At 49.8% G+C, this 23,583-nt stretch overlaps 1 protein-coding gene across 6 annotated transcripts in view; it reads left to right on the forward strand.

The window, feature by feature from the left end:
- The window catches only part of SEPTIN9 (septin 9), a 271,829-nt gene that overhangs the window by 198,698 nt on the left and 49,548 nt on the right, over positions 1-23,583 (forward strand). Inside the window, exon 1 of one of the 6 annotated variants that reach the window (XM_050919342.1) lies at positions 22,396-22,447. The exons of the other annotated variants lie outside the window; for them this stretch is intronic. The gene's annotated coding sequence lies outside the window, so the exon portion shown is untranslated. Of the gene's footprint in view, positions 1-22,395; positions 22,448-23,583 lie in introns of those variants that run through there. 6 annotated transcript variants of the gene reach the window in all.

The raw sequence follows: 23,583 nt of genomic DNA on the forward strand, positions 1-23,583 counted from the left end.
GCAAGCAGCTGAGTATGTAACTGTGCCATTGTTACTGGTGGAGTGAGATTGTTTCCAGGTTTTTCTGTAATGACCATCACCACAGTAGGCAGGATGTATTTATGTTATTAATGGAAACCAGTTTCTGACTTCAGGTCCAGGTGTGTTGTGATTCAAAGCCACTGGCTTAATGTGGACTACTCTTTTATGTAAATTCCCTACCATTGCGCTGGCATAGATGCCATGTGGATCAGATAAAGCAGGCCATCTGTAGGGGTAGGGTTAGGGTACCACTGCTCCAGCATTTTAAAACTGGTCATATAGAACAGAGCTGATGAAGTAACCTCCTATCCCAGGGGATTGGATTTGTCCTGTTAGGAAGCCTTACATGTTAAAATCTAGAGTCTGGGTTGGATTCTGCTCTCAGATGCATGAGCCTAGATCTTGTGATGGAAGTTTGCTTGTACAAGCACATACAGGAGCTGCTTTTAGTGGATATACGACCATGTGGGTCTTGTGTTTTTAGGGGACCAGATCTGGCTCTTTTAAGCACTTCTGTTCAACCCCTTCCAAAATCTAGCACTGTGCTCCTTAAATCCTCCCCCTCCCCCAGAGGTTAAAGTGTAAATCCATGAGTGTAATTGCACAGCGCCAACATGTCTTAGCCCTGACCCTGCTGTGAAGAACATCGGATAAGAGATGTGGATATACACCTCTACCCCTATATAACGCTGTCCTCAGGAGCCAAAAAATCTTACCGCATTATGGGTGAAACTGCGTTATATCGAACTTGCTTTGATCTGCTGGAGTGTGCAAGGCCCCCCCCCGCCCGGAGCACCGCTTTCCTGCGTTATGTGAGAATTCGTGTTATATCGGGGTAGAGGTGTGTATGTTTCCCACTCTCAGCTTCATGTCTTCTATTGGCACAATGTGTCCTAGTGCATAGAGTACTAGACTGGAATTCAGGAGACCTAGGTTCTACTCCTAGCTCTGCCACTGACCTGCTGTATGACCTTAAGCAAGTCATGTCCCATCTCTGTGCCTCGTTTTCCTTAACTATAAAATGGGGATGACGATATGTCTTTTGTAAAGTGCTTTGAGATCTACTGATAAGTGTTATACATGTAGTAGTATTATTACGTCATGAGTTCATCTTGCACTCAGAACAGTTTCCCACTCCTTCTGTGCCAAAGTGTGCTGCTACACTCCCACTGGAATTGGGGCAGTAATCAGTCCTGCATTGCTTCCCTCACACCCCCAGTGTAGGGGGCATGCCAAGGGCAGGGCCAGGGACCTGTTGGGAGCAGGAGAGGGCATATTTGTAGCAAAAAGCACTGTGGAGATTCTGGGCTGGGGTACAGCTCATAGGCTATGTCTACACTGCAGTTAGATGCCTGCGTCTGGCCTGTGCCTGCCCACACAGGCTTGGGCTCTAAGGGGTTGTTTCATTACTGCATAGGTTCTGGAATCCTCCTCCCATCTTTCAGGGTCCTAGAGCCCAGACTCTAGTCTGAGCCCGGAAGTCTACACAGCATTGAAACAGCCCCGCAGCCCAAGCCCCACAAGCCTGAGTCAGCTGGCATGGGCCAGCCACTGGTGGTTGGTTGCTGTGCAGACATACCCACAGGCAGCCCATGGGAGGAGAGCAGCCTCATAAACTGCTCTAATTTATGCCTGGGGCCGCATGAACTGTGAATCTGGGCCGCACAAAGGTGCGGTGACGTTACCTCTGACCCCTCTCCTACCGATCTCTGCCTTCTATGCTGAGTCTCCAGGAAGCTTTCCTGCCTGGTTCTATTCACTGATCCTATCACCACACTGTCCCTTACCTGACCCATTGCTCTGTGCCTAGTCTTGTCTTGCTGAGCTTGTAAGCTCTTCAGGGTATGGCGTGCGTCTGACACGGTTTTATAATGCACCATGTATGTTTACAGCACTGTAATAATGATGCTTAATGCTATCACAAAGTAACTAGTGCAACCCATGTAACACTTTTTAGTTAAGGTGACTGTCTCTATGTTACTACAGCAGGAAGTCTCCGTGTCTGTTGATGGAATAAAGTCCATCTCCTGGAGAGGAAATCAGAGTGCAGTATCCAAGAGCTGTGACATCATAGTGACTAAATATGACTTTTAAAGTCTGACAGTATTCTAACCAATAGGATAGCTGTATACAAATGAACCAAAGTCTAACTGTATTGTGATTGGTTGAGTAATCAATAATGTCTCATTCCTGCAATCAGCTGTTCCTAACTTTTTTTGAACTCCTTTGTAAGAGAGGGACTCTAAATGTTTACTTCTCTCCCCTTGAACAGAACACGAGAGATTTTACATTGTAAAATATTTTAATTTTAAATACCAGGTTTTCTTGTTAAGATAGTGTGGTGCCCTATAGTGATGGGAGGTCAGAGGTTAGGCATGCATCCCAGGTTCCAATCCCCATACAATCCATCCAAGCCTTATTCTGGTTACCTCACTCTCCGAGACTACAGTGCTGTCTTGTTGAGTAGTTCGAGGGAAGCTGGCTCTTACTCCTGACTCTGCCAGTGCTGTTCAGTGGCCTCAGGCAAGTCACTTAACTGCTCTGCACTTCAGTTTATTGATCTCTGAAAGAGGGTTAATGCTCTCCTATCAGGAGTAAAGAGAGGCTTAATTACTGCACAAGAGAAAATCCTGCTGAGTTAATGTTGCCAGGGCATTTCAGTGGAGCTCAGATAACAGTCCCTCCAAAAATTCTACCCTGGATTGAAATGTGGCCTGTGAAATTTCAAGGGAATTGGATTCTTTTAGGGAAGTTGAGTAATTGCTGGAAGGTCTTGAAAATCAGGTTTGTACCAGGAAGTTGGTTTCAGCCTTAATTACGGTTACAGCTGCTCCATGACGCATATAAAACACTTTCCATTTCTCGAACAATTGTTACCTGAGCATCTCAAAGGATCATTGTCACATACCCACACGCACTGAGCAGGGGACATGGTCTTCTGACTTAGTCAGCTATAATTGGGCCATAGCTATTGCTCTCAGCAGCATGTGCCCGGGCTTCTACTGGAAAGTCTCAGTTGCCCTCAAGAGAGGGAAATGGAAGTCCATCCTCACCATGCCCTTGAAATGGTCTTCCATGTGCCCTGAAAACTGGGAGATCTCCTGTGCAGGGTCCTCCTTTCTCAGAATTCCGGGGCACTGTGGAACTGCAGCATAGGAATTTGCTTTCCCAGGGGTTTGCTAGCGTGAGGAGACTTCAGGATCCTACAGAGCAATAATAGATCTCCCACTGAAATAACTACCTGTAATCCCCATCCTGTTTATAGAAAGAGATGCAGCCTCATTGTTCACACTAGAACTAGGCAGACAGCCTGCTTGCTAGTTCTCGCTGGGCCATTGAATTCCGTGGCCTCTGTTACCTTAGAACAGTGATGTCCAAATTATGATCAGTGCAGAGCTGGCTGGTCATATGGCCCTGGCTCCTCTTGCTAAAAATATATTCACTCCTTTCCTAATACACATTTTTCACGTAATGAGCAATTGCTGTCATTGCTGTGGGGCTGTTATTTGATTGACTGATGGAAGGGAGGTGGCCAGGGGATTTCTTGTGATGTGGTTAAACTGTTGCATTCTGGGAACTCCTCCTTGGGGCTAACTCTTTCTCCTGCTCTGAATTTTTAAACTCTGTTAAGATAATAAATGAAATTATTTATTCAAAATCTCCATCCTCATCTGTGTTGCCCCCAGGTGTGTGTGTCCTTTCAAGGGCCAAGTACTCGGATCTTAGGAACAGTAGCTAAGGTCCCAGCCAGGACCTTTGCACATGTTGCTTATTGACAGTCTCTTGGCTTTCACGAGGGTCCAGAGAGCAGTGCAGGATTGTTCCGCATCAGTCACTAAACCCCTGAAGCACAGATTTACATGCCTGCAGGTTGAAGGGGCCTTTGGAGCAGAGAGAAGGAAGTATAAAGTCTTCTTGAGCTGCTTCTTTAGTGGTGGCTTCTCTGTATTTTCACTTCCATGGTGGTTTTTTGTTGTTTTTTTTTCTGACAAGAGGAGACACTGAATGGAAGACAAAAAAAACATGTTTGGGGAGGATTGTGAGTTAGATGGAGGCACTATTTGCTGTGGGTTTTCTCCTGGCTCAGCTGAAAGAGGTTAATTTTTTCCATTCCCCCAGTAACGCTCTTTCCCCAGGATGATTGTGAGGAGCAGAGCAATTGCCTCTGTCACTTTCTCAGGGATGGCTGAGCAACAGGGAATGTCTGTACCTGATTCTCCTGATTCATAGATTTAAAAATAGTAAGAGGCAGCCCCTGCTGGACAATGCACAAGAGGTGGAAAGTATGAACATTTGAAACCCGACTGGACAACAGACTTACCCACAATGTGTGTGAGACAGGGGCACTGACAGCTCAAGTTTTATGCTCCCTAATGTGGGTTTCTGCTGAGTTTCTTTGGCATCATTTCCCCCTCTGTTTATCGTCTCTATGTCTCCCCACTGGTCAGCAACACTCACTGTAGGTTTCCTCTCCTGGAGCCTTCCCATTGTTAGCCACTGACCCTGGAGCATCTTCAGATGATGTCACGATCCTCCGTTTTCTGCCAGCCTTGTCTGAGCCTGGAGGCCCGCATGTCAGGGTGGCTCTTGTCCTAACCACTAGGGCTCAGAACTGTATTGTGACCGTTTTCTTAGTGCAGTGTGAGACTTTGCTTTCCCATCACAAACTGGCTGGCCACTGCCTACAATCTCACAGTGGCCTTTGATGCCCCTTCAGGACTGAGGGCAGCCACTAACTGGTGCTGTGTTGGACCCCTTAAACAGGGGAGTTGCTCCCGTTCTACCTTGGGCAATGGGACCCCATTCAAATGCCTCCTTCCCCCCTGCCCCCTTCCCCTGGCCTGCCAATGGGCCAAGCTGTTTCCTGCTCTGGGCTGCTTCCCTTTGATCCTTGGGCCCATGCTGGCCTGGGCAGGCTCTGACTCAGGCCAGCAGGGGCCGTGGGAGGGTGGGGCGGGCAGGGACAATGCCAGCTAGCGGGCAGGAAAAGTAGAACAAAAGGCAAGGCCTGTATTTTTGTCCCTGACGGTTGGGGCAGCCAGCTGGCTCCTCCTTAGTGGGAGCCTGGCCCCAGCTGCTGAACAGAAGAGGCTTCTCCTTGTTCTCTCTTTGCAGAGGAATTACCATATGAATACTGCTCTTTCCCAATCCCAGTGAGGCTGGCTCCTCTGGCACCCAAGGAAATGCAGATAGCAAGGGTGAGGCCCGGCTTTAGGCACTTCTGGAACTGCATCTGCACAACAAGGTGCTGCTGCTTGGCAGGGAACAGGAGCCCTTCCTTCCAGCAGTTCCATGGGAATGTGGATTTGCCACTTGTGCTCTCTGCAGAGAGCTGGTTTGCAGGGCATGTTCTCTTGCCAGGAGGACTAGATCAGACAGTTAGGCCATGTCTACATCTAAAATTTTGCAGCGCTGGTTGTTACAGCTGTATTAGTACAGCTGTATAGGGCCAGCGCTGCAGAGTGGCCACACTTACAGCAACCAGCGCTGCAAGTGGTGTTAGATGTGGCCACACTGCAGCGCTGTTGGGCGGCTTCAAGGGGTTTCGGGGAATGCGAGAGCAAACCGGGAAAGGAGACCAGCTTCGCCGCGGTTTGCTCTCGCGTTCCGCGAACCACCCTGCAAACCGCAGGGAAGGAGACCTGCTTGCTCGGGTTCGGGGAACGCGAGAGCAAACCGGGAAAGGAGACCAGCTTCGCCGCGGTTTGCTCTCGCGTTCCGCGAACCACCCTGCAAACCGCAGGGAAGGAGACCTGCTTGCTCGGGTTCGGGGAACGCGAGAGCAAACCGCGGCGAAGCTGGTCTCCTTCCCCGGTTTGCTCTCGCGTTCCCCGAACCCGAGCAAGCAGGTCTCCTTCCCTGCGGTTTGCAGGGTGGTTCCGGGAACGCGAGAGCAAACCGCGGCGAAGCTGGTCTCCTTCCCCGGTTTGCTCTCGCGTTCCCGGAACCACCCTGCAAACCGCAGGGAAGGAGACCTGCTTGCTCGGGGTTCGGGGAACGCGAGAGCAAGCCGGGGAAGGAGACCAGCTTGATTACCAGAGGCTTCCTCAGGTATGCTGGGATACCTGCTTATTCCACGGAGGTCAAGAAAAGCGCTGGTAAGTGTCTATACTTGATTACCAGCGCTGGATCACCAGCGCTGGATCCTCTACACCTGAGACAAAACGGGAGTACGGCCAGCGCTGCAAACAGGGAGTTGCAGCGCTGGTGGTGCCCTGCAGATGTGTACACCTCCTAAGTTGCAGCGCTGTAACTCCCTCACCAGCGCTGCAACTTTCTGATGTAGACAAGCCCTTAGTCACAGGCGGCAGGGTAATCCCAAAGCGAAAGAATCCCAATAGAAATGGCACTGCAGAAAATTCCAGATCCAGTTTGGGGAAGGCTCTGATCCAAATCAGAATTTTGTCGCCTGTTCCACTCTGGAATGGCCAGACTGAAGCCAGTGTAGTCCTGTGGCTTGGGCACTGCCCTGGGAGTCTGAAGTCCTGGGTACTAATCCAACCTCTGCCATTGTCCTGCTGCGTGACCTGGGGCAAGTCACATCAGCTTGGTTTTTCCTGTCACTCTGCCTGTCTTGTCTATTCAGACTGGAAGCTCTCGGGCAGGGACTGTGCATACAGAGCCTGCTGCACTGAGGCCTGATCACAGCCAGGGAATCTAGGTACTGCTTTAATTCTGATAATAACTAAAATGCTGGGTATCCACTGGAAGTTGGGATCTAGAACGGCCTGCACCAGCCAGGAGCCAAGGACATGTTGGAGAAGGAGTGCTGGGCTCTGCCCATCTGGGAGGAGAATCATAAGGTGCTTTCTCTCGGTGAGTTGCAGCTAAGAGGAGAGAGGGGATTTCCCTTTTGGGTCTGAGTCAAACTGGCATGAGAGGCGAATTAATGAGACGATCCCAGGAGTGCCTCTCTGCTAAGTTGAACGTTAAGATACGGTGACCCTAAAGCAGAGCTGGAAATGTCTAGGAACATATTTTCTAGTCTCTTCTGAGACCAAAGAGGGAAGGTGAGACCTTTTGCATTGTTGCTGGAATCCCAACAGTTGCACCCAGTTATCCCCCGTTTAGACCCCTGTCTTCTGTCCAAGAGGCAGTTGAAGGTTTGGGGCCCATCAGTATCACTTATTAATCAGCCGGAGGGGCCACTTTCATGCAGTGTGGGCCACCCCTTCTTCAGAGGTTCATTGCGTTGCCTTCACAGGACTGGGGAGATGCCAGCCGGGGCTGTTGCACGTGGCCATGCAGCATGCCTCTGCTGGGCCAGCTGAATGTGTTACGATTTTCTCTTTCCTCTAGTCCTGCCTCAGAGGGCTGCTACCATCCAACCTTCTCTGCTTCATGCGCTGGAGGGCTCTGAGGATGCTAAACTGGAGCCTTCTACCTAATTCAGCTCAGAGCCATGCAGCATGTGATTGCTGGAACCTCCCTGGCTTTCCAGGGGACAGAGCTCTAAATGGCAAGTCCAGAAGGTCCAGCTCCCAGTCTGTTTCTAGGGAATCAGCGCCTCCCGTGCCGTTTGTTGACATGAACGTGAGCCATGAAGCACTGCAGGGCATGTGCTGGTGTCATATGCACACAGCAAGCAGCTGACACTCACAAGCAGCTCTGAGCTGTGCTGTGTGCTCCTTCCATGGACTGTGCTCTAACTAGGCAGCTTTGAATACTCCAGAACCAATGAATTTGCTCTGTCAGGCCATGTCTACAGGAGCATTTGTAGCTGGGGACCAGTGAAGCACTTCCCCTCCCAAGAGAGAGGCTTAGGTGGAATTAGTGAGTTAACCCTTTTTTAGCTGCTGGCCTCCAGGGCTGTCTCTATGTTAGGGTGGAAAGTGAAGTATTGCCACTTCAGTGGTGAAACCTAGGACACAGAGCGGCACTGGAGATGTGCTTTGTCCTGGGTGGATGAGTGAGTGTCCCAGGGGTTTCAGTGAAAGCCACCTCCCAGGAGGCATAGGGGCAAGGTAGACACCAGCTTTACCTCTCCTGTAAGGTGCTACTATTAAGGCTTAGTGAACTGACACTGATTTGAGCACTTAGGGGTCTGATCCTGTGAGGTACTGAGCATCCTCCATTCCCATCGAAGCCCAGGATGGTTGAGGGGGCGCAGCACCTTGCAGCTTCAAAACCTGCACCTTTGAGCCCCAGTCCTGTTGCCTAGCAGCAGCATGGGATGTGCCGCTGCACCTACCCTGTGTAAGGCTGGTGTATTGAGTTCCCAGGGAAGTGCTTCCCCAAGGAGGAAGCGGGTGAGACTGGCAGGGGTGAGGGATGTCCTCCATTGAGCACTCACTCCCTGCTGGTGCTGCAGCACAGAGATAAACAGGAAGCTTGTAATAACTCATTTATCATCAGGGTGAGCAGGGCTGACACAAGAGCCTGGGACCAGCCCAGGGTTCCCACTTGGGTTGGGTAAGACACAGTGCTGAGCCTGAGGAGAGAAAATGATCCATTGTTCCCCCTGGGTGTGGGCCAAGGGGGAGATATTATAGGGGTATCAGAAACGATGGTAATGGGCATGACTATAAGAATGTAGCTAGATAACGCTGCACTTACATGCTTGGGCCCTTCCCTCCCATCTGCCTTCACCCTTACTCGTGGTTGTCTTAGATCTACAAGTACAAAGCATTATTCTTAGCAGAACAGCACCTGCGTCAAATGACAGGGCTGGTTCTGTAAACAACCTGGGATGAGAAGGCACTGTTAATTAAGCTCTAGAAGAAAGAGCAGCACCGTGGCAGCTTTAATAGGATTGTAGCTAAGAGTTTTCCTCTCTCTTCAGTGTTGGGTTTTCCTCCTTTCTTCTGGGATGCACAGCACCAAAAGCAAGAAAATCTCTCCATCATGGGAATCTCTAGGGCACAAAGAAACATCCCTTCCACCTGGTTTGTATGTGTGAGTGCGTAGAACATTGGCAGTCATGAATGTATAGGCACAATAGGCCTGTCCTACATAGCCCTTACTCAGGTGAGTCAGAGCCCTGCATTGGTGGGATTTACTTATGTGAGTAAGGGCAAGATTGGAGCCAGCTGTCAAATGTGGATGTCTCTATCATGACATGCAAAAGGACTAAAAAATTCAGCACTCAGAAGCATTTTAGCCATATACATGCCTCGTGGAGCACCCAGTAACAAACCCAAGTTCTCTTATGCAGAGAAATGTCCTAACAAAGACCAGCCATGCTGTATGCCAGGGGTAGGCAACCTATGGCACGGGTGCCAAAGGCGGCACGCGTGCTGATTTTCAGTGGCACTCACACTGCCCGGTCCTGGCCACCAGTCCGGGGGGCTCTGCATTTTAATTTAATTTTAAATGAAGCTTCTTAAACATTTTAAAAACTTTATTTACTTTACATACAACAATAGTTTAGTTATATATTATAGACTTATAGAGAGAGACCTTCTAAAAATGTTAAAATGTATTACTGGCACGCGAAACCTTAAATTAGAGTGAATAAATGAAAACTCTGCACACCACTTCTGAAAGGTTGCCGACCCCTGCTGTATGCTGTCACTAACTCTGTTCTGAGACTGGGGAAGTGCTGGCTTGCTCAGCATGGACCACAATAGTCCAGAAACTGCCTGTTCTGCGTGTACAGTCATACCTCAGCTGGGAGTATTTGTACTGAGATGTAACTGACCACCTTTGTCTGGCCCGTTATGGTAACACACTGCTTTGAGCAGGCATCCCTTTGTTTTCTGATGCTGTAGCATTAGCTGGACCTGCTACAACTTGTGGTTAAAAATAATGAAAGGCTGAAGAACTATGGGGAAGTTCTCTGTTATTACTCATGCTTTGTGTTACAGTAGTGTCTGGAGGCCTCGGCCGAGAACGGGGCTCTGGTGTGCTAGGCGCAGTACAAACACACAAGACAGTCTGACATCCTAAACAGAGAAAGCAGACGAAGGGTGGGAGGGAAAATGGGCTGCGAGCTCAAATGACTAACTCAAGGTCACCCAGCAGATCAGTGGCAGAGAGCCCAGGTCAGCTGATTCCTATTCTAGTGCCATGCATCCTCTTTGTAACTAATTTGCTTCCATGATTCCCTTTCACTGTTCTCCATGACTGCTGATTCTCCTCAGTAGATCGGGACAGAGCGAAGGGAATTCAGAGTAGAATGACAATAATAATTAAGGTGACTGATGAGGAGCTATTGAGAAAATGAAGGGCCTTGTACTGCATTCACTAAAAGCAAGTTGAAGTTTTTCATGTTGACATCAGTAGGGACAAGGATGGATCCTAAATATGTGCCGCTCGGTCAGATAGCAGATAGGGGTTTTCACACCAGTCTAACGCAGAGTTTGTATTGCTTACTGATATACAAAGGGTTGGACTGCTTTAAGCAATGTAGTAAAACCATTGCCAGGCCTGTGTGTAGACAAGGTTGAAGAGAAATGTGATTAAGCCATTTCAGAAGTGTGTGAGAGGTGCCTTGTGGACAGTAGAATTTCTGTTGGTACAGAAAGGCCTACCTAGGAATCATGGGGTGAAAGTTAGTGTGAGAAAGTCCAGGCTGGCTCTCAGAGACACGCGCCTAACGGGGAGGTCTATTTGACTTTATAATTGAATTTATAAAGTTTATAATTCCCGGCGGAATTGGGGCAAGCCACAGTGCTGATGTCATTCAAACTCTGATGGAGCGGAGCACTGAAGAATCTTACTGTAGAGCCAGTCATGCTGGATTGAAACGGTCCAGCAAGCCCATTTTGAGCTCTTCGATGACTTCCCGCACTTCACTGCATTTATTTGTTCACCAAAAAATATATTACAAGATTTTCTTAAAATGTGCATTTTTCCCCTTGCCCATTGAGTGCCTGTTGGATGAGAACTGATTGTTACTTGCTGAGGGCATTTCCTGTGTGTCTTTATGCAAATCGCCGGTTGCTGTTTTTAGTTGTCCATAAATGAGGCTGCTAGTGGTTAGAGAAAAGCAAGTTGTGGTGAAGTAGTGCCAAGCCACTCCAAAATTGTCCTGAGTTTGTGGGGGAAGACTAGTTTCCAGCGGCTTTGCAATGGTTGTGCTGGGCAGTGGGAGATGTGGTGCCTGAGCCTCCATTCCTTCTGATCTCTGCTCCATCCATGGATAGAACATTGTATGGGTACACCTACGCTGCAATAAAAACCCTGTGGCACCGAGTCTCAGAGTCCAGGTCAGCTGGCTTGGTCTGTGGGGCTAAAAATAGCAGTGTAGGCATTCAGGTTTGGGCTGGAGCCAGGGCTCTGAGACCCATCCCCATTACAGGGTCTCGGAGCCCAGGCTCCAACCGGAGCCCCAGTGTCTACACTGCAGATTTTAGCCCCTTGAGCCCAAGCTCCAAGAGCCTGAGTCAGCTGACCTGTGGCCATGCCATGGCTCTTTTATTGCATTGTAATCGTACCCTGAGCCACTGCCGCCCCCTTCCCTGTGTTCTCAGCCGGGTGTAAGCGAGAGCAGTCTGAGGGAGCTGCAAGAGGGAGTGCATAAAACAGTTACACTGGGGTTATTAGCCAAGCAGTCTGTTCTGCTACCGAACAGCTCCTTTATGCTGCTGGAATGGCTTAAAGTGGGCCTCGTGGAACAGTGAATTGGGAGCTTGGTGCATACGTTTTTATGGGGCAGGAGGCTATGTGGGAGAGAGGTGTCAAACCTTAGAGCCCAGGGAGAGGGAACCCAATCTTGGGGTGCAAGAGCCCCTTCAGACCAGATGATGCATTCAATCTCTGGTGAATCAGCTGCTTGGCTGCAGTTAGCGTTTGGATGACGGTGGCAGATGAAAGAATAGGAGTACTTGTGGCACCTTAGAGACTAACAAATTTATTGTAGCATAAGCTTTCGTGGGCTATAGCCCACTTCATCGGATGCATGCAGTGGAAAATACAGAAAGAAGATAGATATATATACACACAGGGAACATGAAACAATGGGTGTTACCATACACATTATAAGGAGAGTGATCAGTTAAGGTGAGCTGTTGTCAACAGGAGAGAAAAATAACTGTTTGTAGTGGTAATGAAAATGGCCCATTTCCAGCACTTGACAAGGAGATATAAGGAAGGGGGAGATAGTTTTACTTTGTGTAATGGCCCATCCAGACAGATGAATTTCTAATGTAGGGTGAGGAGTTAGCTATTGATGGTCTCCTCTCTAGGTTCAGGGCCTCCCTTCCATGAGTAGTGGGACAAGACTCAAGTCTTCACTGCAGGAGGGGAGCTGTTAGCTGCCCATCAACCAAAAAAACACTGGAAGACAGAGGTAGCTCAGAGGGAACGTGGCATGAGACTTAGTCTGCTCTCTTTCTCAGCAATGGCCGCTGATCTCCAGCTGTGACCCAAAGAGCAGAGCTCCCCACCTTCTGTAGGTCTGAGCCTCACTCTCTCCAAGGTGACCTTTGTAGCTGTGACACTAGTGTTTGTCTAACGATGTCTATGGGCTTGTCTACATCACAAAGTTGCAGCGCTGGTGAGGGGGTTACAGCGCTGCAACTTAGGAGGTGTACACATCTGCAGGGCACCACCAGCGCTGCAACTCCCTGTTTGCAGCGCTGGCCGTACTCCCGTTTTGTCTCGGGTGTAGAGGATCCAGCGCTGGTGATCCAGCGCTGGTAATCAAGTATAGACACTTACCAGCGCTTTTCTTGACCTCCGTGGAATAAGCAGGTATCCCAGCATACCTGAGGAAGCCTCTGGTAATCAAGCTGGTCTCCTTCCCCGGCTTGCTCTCGCGTTCCCCGAGCAAGCAGGTCTCCTTCCCTGCGGTTTGCTGGGTGGTTCGGGGAACGCGAGAGCAAACCGGGAAAGGAGACCAGCTTCGCCGCGGTTTGCTCTCGCGTTCCCCGAACAAGCAGGTCTCCTTCCCTGCGGTTTGCAGGGTGGTTCGGGGAACGCGAGAGCAAACCACGGCGAAGCTGGTCTCCTTTCCCGGTTTGCTCTCGCGTTCCCCGAACCCCCCTTGAAGCCGCCCAACAGCGCTGCAGTGTGGCCACATCTAACACCACTTGCAGCGCTGGTTGCTGTAAGTGTGGCCACTCTGCAGCGCTGGCCCTATACAGCTGTACTAATACAGCTGTAACAACCAGCGCTGCAAAATTGTAGATGTAGACATACCCTATGTGTAAAGGCAAATCAGTAGCTGTTGCCCTGTTCCTGCCTCATTCTAGGTGTCTCCTGAGTGCTCTCAATTCCTGATGATGTCAGCACGTCACACTACCGAGCTTGTGTCCTCCACGAGCAGAGGATGATGGGAGAACCTTTCTCCTCTGCTCCCTGAGTGTGTGTCTGGCCCTGGGCCTGCCTCTCAGCAGTGACTGATGGAGCACAGTTAGAGGTCGCTGGCCTAGTGGTGCTGCAGGTCTCCCTGCTGCTAATGGGCCGCGCTGGAAGGAAGGGTGCTGCTGCAGTGGCAGTGCTGGGTGAAGGGAAGTGAGTCACACCCTCTTGGCAGAACAGCTGACACATCTCAAGGACGCAGAGCCGGCTTTGCATATTGACTGATGGCAACATCCAGAATGATTCCTTCCTTCCTTCCTTCCGTCCTGTGCCTGCTTGTGGACGTGAGCCAGGCTGGAGGTGTCAGTCTGTTCTTTCCCCTTAGCCAGGGGTCAGGCAGCCAGGCCTAGCTCACCGCATAGGAATGTGTTATTTTTCTTGAGAGACAGAGCTGAACCCAATCCCAGCTCCTTTTCCCAAACTCCCTGTAGTTTCACCTGAAAGAGTTGAGCAATGCAGAGGGTATGTCCAGAGCGGCCCATGTGATTTGTTGGGCTCTTAGTCATGGGAGGGAATCAGGCTGTAAATTGAATCTCCCTCGGGGGGGGGGGGGGGGGGGGGGGAGTGTCTGTGAGAGAGCGAAGGTTAGACTGGCCCAGGACTTGCAGAGTCTGAAGTGCCCCAATACGCTGCTTGCCCTGCTCCTGTTTTAAGCCCAGGATTGAAGTTTACAGAGCAGGCTGTGGGAACAAGCTGTCAGAGCGGATGCATTTCCCACACAGATGCTCCCTGCGCTGCAGCAGGAGGGAGAGATCAGAGGTGGCAAATGGAAAACTGATGCTTCTCCAGAAGATATGAATGATGCAGCTTATTGAATGCAGAGAAACAAGTCAGAATTGCTCCCCGTTTCTTGCCAATCAAAACAAATTCACAACTGCAGAAGTACTTGTTTCCAAAAGTTCCCCTCGCTATCTGAAGTACTGATATAGTCCCTCAGTCTTTAGTGTATTTACCTTCCCAACACCGCTGTGATGCAGAGCAGTGCTATCATACCCACTTTACAGATGGGGGATCTGAGGCTCAGAGACTCTAAGTGACTTGCCCATATTCACACAGGAATTCTGTGATCAGGCAAGAACTTGAACCCTGGTCTTCCAAGTCTGAGGCCAGGGCCCTAATCACTGGACCATCTTCCTCTCACTCTTCAGTTCCCCCCCTTGATGCTCCTGTCCAACACTGTGTTCTCCTGACTCTTAGAACCATTGATAATGAAGTTTCTTTACCACAGCATTGGAGCGGGGAGGGATGTATAGCCAAAACTCTGGCCAAAAAGATGACTGGTAAATGACCAGCAACTGCAAATGTCTGGGGAGTTTTTCATGTGGTCCAGAATGAAATGTCACCATTTTTCATTTTCAATCTGGTCTCAGACAGGGGCAGCAAGCTAATTAGTATAAGTCTCTGCTCTCTGCCTGCTCCTGGGGCTGCCCCGCAGTGGCAGGACAGGTCTTGTTTGCTCTGAATCCTTGGGAGTTTGGACTGGGTCCATTCACCCCAGGAAAGCGTAAGGTCTCCCTTTTGTGAGATTAAGCCGCTGAGTAAATTTCTGCTTGCAGCGCTGTTTGGAAATGAATGGGGTCTTTGCACAGGCCAAGGCATATGCTAAGCAAGGATTATGCTGTTAAATAGGGAGTTCAACCACTGCCAAAAATGAACAACTTGAAGAAAATTGCATTTTATGTAGGAGGAGGGACTCAGGGCTCTGCCACAATTGAATGTAACAAATTATTAATAATATTGGATTCTGATATAATGATTATACCTAACTCTTATAGTTCTCTTAACCCATAGATGTCTAAGCGCTTTACCCAGGAAGACATGTATTACTGTCCTTCCATTTTGAGGCTAACTAAGGGATAGAGAGGTGAAGTGTCTTATCCAAAGTTTCAGTGCAGGCGAGTGGCAGCTGATTCATAGATTACAAGACCAAAAAGAACCATTGTGATCATTTAGACTGACCTCCTGCATATCCCAAGGTCCTGGAATTAATTCCTGTTTGAACTAGATCAGATATTTACTCTTGATGTAAAGATTACCAGTGGTGGAGAATCCACTACAGACAACTCTTGGTGGCAGCTAGTGGGTAGGGACACAAAGGTGGCACCAGCCCAAGGGGGGCATGTGGCCTCACTATGCGACACCCATACATGACTCCTCCAAGCCCAGGGCCCCCACGCACTCCCCATCCTGTCTCTTCCCTATCCCATGTTACCTGATGGGGGAGGGAGGACTCTGTCCTGCTGCACCATGCCGGGCAGCGTGGCCAGGGGTTGCCTGGGATTCGGGAGAGTGCTGTCACTCCATCCCAGCCTATTACCTGGCACAGGTGGTGGGGGAGGACTCTGTCCTGCTGCTCTGAGCTGCTGCACCAAGCCGGGTAGTGTCCACTCCCAGGCAGCGGGAGAGTGCAGCAGCCGGGCAGCATGGCTGGAAGAGGAGAGGCTCTGGCCCTGCCAGCTGCTGGCCCCTTGCCCCACCCTAGCATTTGGGGAGGGTCATGTGACCCTTTGGGCCCCTCCCATCCATCGCCCTTGAATGTTTCCAGTAGCTAATTACCCTCACCGTTACAAATTTAAATTGCACTGGATAGAATCTGATTTGCAGACCGGGGTCCTTCCCTGTTCAGTGGTTCACACTGCCTCCTACTGACTTTAATGGAGCTTCATTATGGTCTGAATTTGCTCCATTTTCTGCTCCTGATCTGAGAACTGCAATACACGTGGCTGGAGTTTGCAAGGTGCAGAACACCTGCAGCACTATAGGAGTTATGGGTGATGGACACCTCTGCAAATTGGGCCATTTTGTTTACCAAAAATAAAATACGGTTTGGTGTCTGATCCCTGTTGCTGTGCGGATCAATGTGATGTGCGCCTATATGGATTGGAAACCACTCTTCAGAGTTCTGTTGTTAAGAGCCAGAAGGCAGAACGTCTGGCTGCCTGCACCTTGCACTCTCTACTGTGTCCAAAATAGTGTATCAATTGCAGAGTAAAAACTAGAACTCAGCAATCCTGTCTTCTAGCCTGGTGCCTGTCCATATGGCCACTCATTCCACGGTAAGCAGCAGCGGACCCTGGTACAGCCTTTGGATGGGATTGCCTCAAGGAAAACCTGGGCTCCTGTGGAAAGTGCTAGTGGCATTGGTGATTCATTACTGTAGATGCCATGGAGTCTCTTCTGAGAGCTGGTCCTGAACCAATGCCCCACAGAATTTGTGGCCCTCTGGGCTGCTGCTGGCCTGATTCTCCACTGCATTGTACCAAGGGGAAATAAAACGCTGCCATTGGTGTGCATGGAGAATTTGGATCTGGTCTAGTTTTACACCCACACGTGTAAGTGGTTGTGCAAGGCAGGGGAGAATCAGACGCAGTATTTTGGAGGAGATGCAACATTGACAACGTGTCCCCTTGTGCTTAGTGCAAATCTGTGACACTTCTCGTAAGAACACGGGGGTTTGCCCAGAATTATTCCTAGCCACAGCGTTTTGAGAGAGAGGCAGGATGATCGGGTGCAGAAGTCTTGAGTTCAATTCCTGGATCTGCTACAGATGTCCTGTGTAACCTTGGGCAAGTCACTTAATCTCTATGTTGCTCACCAGCAGCTGGGGATAAGAATCCTTCCTGCCGCTAACCTGTAGTCGTTTTGGGCAGTAAGCTCTTCGGGACAGGGACTGTGTCTTCCTATCTCCATTTATAGAAACTAGTATAACTGGGTCTCAACCTCAGAAGCCTGTAGGTGCTACTACAGCACAAATATGAGAGGTGGTCATGTTGCTGTACAAGCGATTCCTCTGTGCCAGTGATACTCTGACTGAGGCTTGGGAGCCTCTTTGCAGCGCATGATATTAAAACACAGTATGACTTAATTATTAACCAATCAGGATGCTTTTACTACGGTATTAACCACTTGTAGTTGATAAAATAATAATACTTGGTCAGTCATTTTGCGTGAGAATAATATATGTGGGGATATATGTAATCTATATATTTCCCTGTCATACTGTTTAAATATGACTAGATAGTTCTGTAGTAAATGAAAATGAATTCACACGACTGTGGCTCTTTTGGGTAATATAGATTGCTACTTTGGCTCCGGAACCACTGAGCTCTTGAGTATCACTGCTCTGCGCAAACAGTCTACAACAGGGGTGGGCAAACTTTTTGGACTGAGGACCTCATCTTGGTGGGGAAATTGTTTGAGGGCAGGGGGTTGGGCTGCGGGAAGGAGTGCAGGGTGTGGGAAGGGGTGCAGTGTGCAGGTCGGGACTCAGGGCAAGGAATTGGGGCAGAGGAGGGGTGCGGGGTGTATGAGGAGGCTCAGGCAGGGAGTTGGGGCAGAGGAGGGGTGCGGGGTGTATGAGGAGGCTCAGGCAGGGAGTTGGGGTGCAGGAGGGGTGCGGGGTGTATGAGGGGGCTCAAGGCAGAGAATTGAGGTGCAGGGGGGTGCAGGCAGGGAGTTGGGGGGGTGGGGTACAGGAAGTGTTCGGGCTCCAGCCTCGCTTACCTCAAGTGGCTCCGGGGTGGCAGCAGTGCGCAGCAGGACCAGGGCAGGCTCTCTGCATGCCTGCCCTGTCCCCAGCCCCGCACTGCTCCAGGAAGTGCTGCGGCCCCTGGGGGAGGCAGGGCAGAGGGCTCTGTGTGCACTGCCCTTACGGCACCTCCAGGTACCTCCCCCAAAGCTCCCATTGGTTGCGGTTCCCCATTCCTAGGCAACGGGAGCTGAGGGGGGCAGTGCCTGGAGGTAAGGGCAACATACGGAGCCCTCTGGCCCCCCCACCCAAGGGCTGCTTCTGAGAGTGGCACCAACTGCCACGGGGGGCAATTCCATGGGCTAGATCCAAAGCCCTGAGGGGCCGGACCCGACCCACAGGCCGTAGTTTGCCCACCCCTGGTCTACAAATACCGTTGACAAAATGTACTGTTCTAAATGCCCAACGTGTCTCTTTGGTAGACTCAGGGGATGTCTCTTTTATAGACTTTGTGCTCGGGTCTCATTCTCCCCAGTCTTCAATCGTTTTTCCGGGTGGGTTCTTTGTGTTGCCTGTGCAGCTGAAACAGTAAGTGCACTCGAAAGAGTGTGTAAGAGTTCCATGATACGTGAGCTACCCGTCCTACAGTATGTGAGTTACCAGCAACGAGGCGGTGTTTATAGATGCGCTACAACGGGTAGGCAACCTATGGCACGCGTGCCGAAGGCGGCACACGAGCTGATTTTCAGTGGCACTCACACTGCCCGGGTTCTGGCCACTGGTCTGGCGGGGTCTGCATTTTAATTTAATTTTAAAAGAAGCTGCTTAAACATTTTTAAAACCTTATTTACTTTACATGCAACAATAGTTTAGTTATATATTATAGACAGAGAGAGAAACCTTCTAAAAATGTTAAAATGTATTACCGGCACGCCAAACCTTAAATTAGAGTGAATAAATGAAGACTCGGCCCACCACTTCTGAAAGGTTGCCGACCCCTGCGCTGCAATGCTTGACTGGTTGAGGGGAGAAACATTTTCTGCAGTTTTCTGCTGCTCACAGACAAGGCTAACATCACAAACCGGAGTCTGAGTGGAACAGTGAGGAAAGCAGTAAGAAAACAGACTTCAGTTTCAAATATAACATGCTGGCCAAATATGTTGTGTTCTCCCTCCAGCAGCTCACCCACCTAGAGGATAAGTACTTGCTACTGCTAGCAGCTCATAGTTACTCCTTCAGTTCAAGGGGCAGAAGTCCATGCTGTTTGGGTAAAGAGTCTGGTTCAGTCCCTGCTCGTGTCCCAGAGTAGGGGCATTTCACAAGCATCCAGGTGATAGTTGTTATCCTGTGTGTGTGCAATTGTTTTAATAGTTAAGTGTAGGGTAGCCACCATTTATAAAGTCAACTCACATCTGAGAGACCTCACTGATTTCCTGTTCTAAGTGCAAATGGAAAGTTCAGCATCTCAGACACAGCTGGGTGCTAACTCTTGGCACATGATGGCTTTTCAGTGGCAACCATTTTATATTGCTATCTCTGTGTTCGAAGGCCCCGATCCTGCTCTGTTTGAAGACATTGTCTTCAGCATGAGCTTGACTGAGCCTTACATCAGCAAGGCCCTGTCACGGTGCAGGTCAGCCTGCTGTCTTGCATGACCTAGTCCTGGCCCTCAACCTAATGCAAACCTGGAAGGAGTTACCTTAAAAAATGATGGGTCCAGCTACAACTGGGCAAGGCACTGTTTGGCATCTAGTTTAGGATTTTCACTATTAAGGAGATTAAAACACTAATGCCCATTGATAGGGGTTAGAGCTTTATTAAGTCATAAAAAGGGGTGTAATCCAGCTGCAGCATAAGCAGATTGAGGCTGGATTTCCGTCCTCGGTTTCAGCGCAGTGACGGCACTTTCTCAGAAATTGTTATTTGCGGCGATCAGTAAAGTGAGGGGCTGCAATCAATCCTGTCCAGCCTGTTTCACAGCCCGTTTTCAGAGGGATACGTGCCAACTTCAGCAACATTGCCAGAGCTGTTGGCAGCCCGGGAAAGAGAAGAAAAGAGAAGGGAAGGCATCCGTCCGGATGAGCGGGGTTAACGTTGCAATCGGCAGGGAACTACCACTGGACAAGGGAAATAAGGCGGCTCAAGCCAATTCTTAGGGGAGAAGGAAAATAGAATGTGAGTTGCAGAGCCTGCCGTGGACAGCAGAAACCAACAGAACAAGCACAAAATGCTACTTGAAGACCAGGGGTTTAGGCACCAACTGGGTTTGGCTTGCAGGGCCTTTGGCTGATTTTCCTGCCAAAGAGTATTTCATACACAGCTAGGATCCCAGAGACCTAGTGGCATAGCAGCAGCTCCTTTGGTGTAGTTATAAAAAATCAGTCTAAGAGTTTGATCTTTGAGAGGGGACTGCTGATGCTGATAACACATCTGATCTGTGTGTTCTCCCTACCCTGTTTCAAAGTAGTAGGGGCACACAGTTTGATCTGTCTTCACCTCTTCAGTGTCCTATGATCCCGGTCCTGCAATGTCCTGAGTGTCTCCGAGGATAGTTAAAAAAAATAAAAATACCCTGAGGATGAAAGAATCTAAGCAACGGTATTGGAGCCAAGACAATCAGGTCTCAGAACAAGGGAGCCATCTTGGCATTAGTCAGGGGAAGACAATGGACTGAGAATAGAGGAAGGAGTGCCCCTAAATTAATTTGCTGAGCCAACCAGTCTCAGCACGTCAACATTTCCGTAGTCTGTGTGATCTGCTGTAGAGATAGCGGGCCGGTAGGCAGCACCCACGGTGCAGCGACCACTCCCGAGAAGTGCTGGGCACCAAAGTCTGTTTCCATTCATCCCAGGACCTGGCCGGTTAGAGGATAGCGGGCTGTATAAGTGCACCAGCGCAATGACAGCAGTGGCGCCAGGCATTCAGCCTGGCCATCTTACATTGTGATAATCTCCAGGAATCCCGCCTTCCTGTTTGCACTGGGGGAAGTGGAGGCTGGGGAGGCCCTTCTAATGCAAATATTTGAGGATGGAGGCTAGGTAATGGTGGGGCTGGGGGTGGGTGGGATGGAGGCTGCCTTTTGGGTTTGTTTACTGTAGAAGACTGCTGTATGGTTGAAATAATCCAGGCTAGGGTCTGTGAAAAGGGCAGCCAAGGAAGCAGCTGTCTAGAGCATCAAGGTGAAAGGGGAGCTACCAGGGGCTGCCTGGCTTTGTATTCCGTCCTGCTAAAAAGTCCCCACTTGCTGCCATCCCTTTGCCTATGAAAAGAGCCTCTGTTCGCACAGCAGGCCCCAAGCCCCTATGCCACTAGGCACCCAGAGACGAAGTGCCAGCCTCACCCCAAGGATGTTAACAACATTCTGCTGCCGATAAAGCTGGGAGGGGACCGTAGGTCTTGCTGGCACCCTGGTTTGGAAACACAGGGGCAGGACCAGCAGGCATTTTGCCCAAACTGAAGCAGTGATGCTGCATCAGGAGGTAGCGTCACAGCACGCAACCCTCTGTGGGTGATTTTGAATGTGGAGTCAGGATGGGTGGGTCTGCCCTAATGCCCTGTGTATACTTGTCAGTGTTGTTTAACCCTGGTGGAGCCACAGTGTGATGGAAAACCCCCATCCCCCCCCCCCCCCCGGTGTATATGCAACCTGTAAAATGGGGCTTGGTCCAGTGCGATTTACCCTGGTAAGTCGCTGAGGTAAGTTTCACTGTGCAGTGTGTCTTCACTAGAGGCAGCTCCATGGATGTTTAGACAGGGCCTCAATTGATCTCCACTATTGATGCTCTTTCTCAGTGAAAATCTCTAAGATGCTGCCATCTCTGATAGCCGTCTAGTCCAATTTCTAAAGCTGGCAAGTACCTTCAAGGGAGGTGGTCCCTATCACTCCATTGAGGGCATGCACAGTATACACAGTACAAATACAGGCTCAGCCAGCCAACGAAACAGCTTGGAGGGCCCCTCTCAGAACTGTGGATCCAAATGTCTGGGTCTTTTCGAGTATGTCTACACTGCAGTTTACATGGGCCAGCTACGGTGTTTAACAGGCTTGGACTGCGGGGTTGTAAAACTTGCAATGTAGACATCTGGCCTTGGAATGGAGTCTGGATTCTGCAAGGAGAGAAGGTCCCAGAACCCATCCTCCAGCCTGAGCCTGGATGCCCCGCGAGTCCAAGTCCGCTGACGGGGTCAGCTGCAAGTATTTAATTGCAGTGTAGACATGCCCTTTGTCTTCACAAGCCTTAACTCTCCAGGGGCAGTTGTTTGCAGTAGGACTACTGAAATTGCCCTGCAATGCAGCAGCCTCCCTGGCACAGGCAGGGCACTTTCTACTCCAAATGGGTGGGGTGAGGGGTAGAAAGAGCATGGGATGGTCCATCTCATTGCAGGGCTTCCTAGGAGGACAGGTAGGCGTATATAAGATTCTGGTAAAGAGGGTTATATGCCCTTTCAAAAGCGGCCGTGGGAGGAGGAGTGGAATTCTGTTGACTGGGGGGATGGTGGCAGGGAGCCGTAGGACAGGAAAAGGAGAGTGCTGGGAAGCAAGTCCCCTTTAAGAAGATGTGTTTGCAGGCTGACTGCAGCTAATCGAGGGGGAGCTCACCATCAGCACAGAGCAAGGCAAGTAGAAAGAGTTGGTTGATTAGGGGGAGGAGGAAATCATTGCAAGCTGACTGGAGGAGGAGAAGCAGCACCAGCAATAAAAGCAGCCCCAGGGTAAGTTGCTGTTTCCTTTCTTTGCTGAGGTTTCTGCTTGCATTGTAGGCAGTGCTGAAGGCAGGATGGAAGAGGCTCCTGGTAGCTTGTGCAGTGGGCTAAATTCACAGCAGGCTTCTCTGCCTAAAGCACAGAGATATTTTAACAATATCTTAAAAATTCTGGGGTCTGGAGTGGAGTAGCTTGATAGCAAAGTGTCTGAAAACCCATGGAAGTCCCCTAGTTAGTGTAATGGACCCAGGCAGATGGAGTCAGGGAATACCGGCTCTCTGTGTTTTAAGGGCCTTGTACCACAATACTAAAGTGTATAGAACTACTCCAATACTGAAGTGTATAGAACTACTCCATCTGCAGGGCCTGAGACAAAACCCCCTCACATCACATGCAAGGTTCAACTGGTAAACACTTAACACAGGGCCCTCTCCCTCCCAGTTGTCCTTCCCTTGTATTTATAATTAATTAGCTCACAAGACCAGCTGTTGTTTCTTCTCCCTCCTCAGTTGGAGCCCTGCTTACATGCCCAGTATTGTTGGGATGGAATGAATAGGAGGTTGTATTCCTAGCAGGAAGATGAGGAAGCCTCGGTGCAGGCTAGCACAGGGGCTGCTGTTGGAATGAAGGGGAAGCAACTGCTACAGAGAGGTCAGGCAACCCAGATGGTAATGTGGGGGGAATCCAAGGGGGAATATGTGCTCTACTGTTCTCGGTGTGCCAGAGGTGTTCCATAGCCGCTCCAGGACTAATGTACCGCTTGTATAAATAAGTTCCCAGATGGTAACCCTAGCCGGAGCAGCACTAGGCCTCCCTGTCTTGTCATCCTCCCACATCCTGCTGCTTTGACCTCTGGACATAACTCTCCTTATTACAGTCACAGAGGTTTTAAATACCCCGCAACAGCTCATTGGCTGCCCTTGAACGCCTGCCAACACTGATGCCTGTGGCTAGTTTTACTCACCCAAGTGGCCTTGTAGAAGTCATTGTGGGTGCCCAGGTCCCTCAGATGCATGTGTGTAGATTGGGCTAGTTGTGCAACCTTAACTCTTATTAGTGTGTGTATGGTAACATCTATTGTTTCATGGTGGGTGTGTGTGTGTGTGTGTGTGTAATATATATATATATTATATAATCTCTTCCTA

Source organism: Gopherus flavomarginatus, chromosome 12 (assembly GCF_025201925.1).
Source record: "Gopherus flavomarginatus isolate rGopFla2 chromosome 12, rGopFla2.mat.asm, whole genome shotgun sequence".
In the NCBI taxonomy this organism is placed as follows: Eukaryota; Metazoa; Chordata; order Testudines; family Testudinidae; genus Gopherus; species Gopherus flavomarginatus.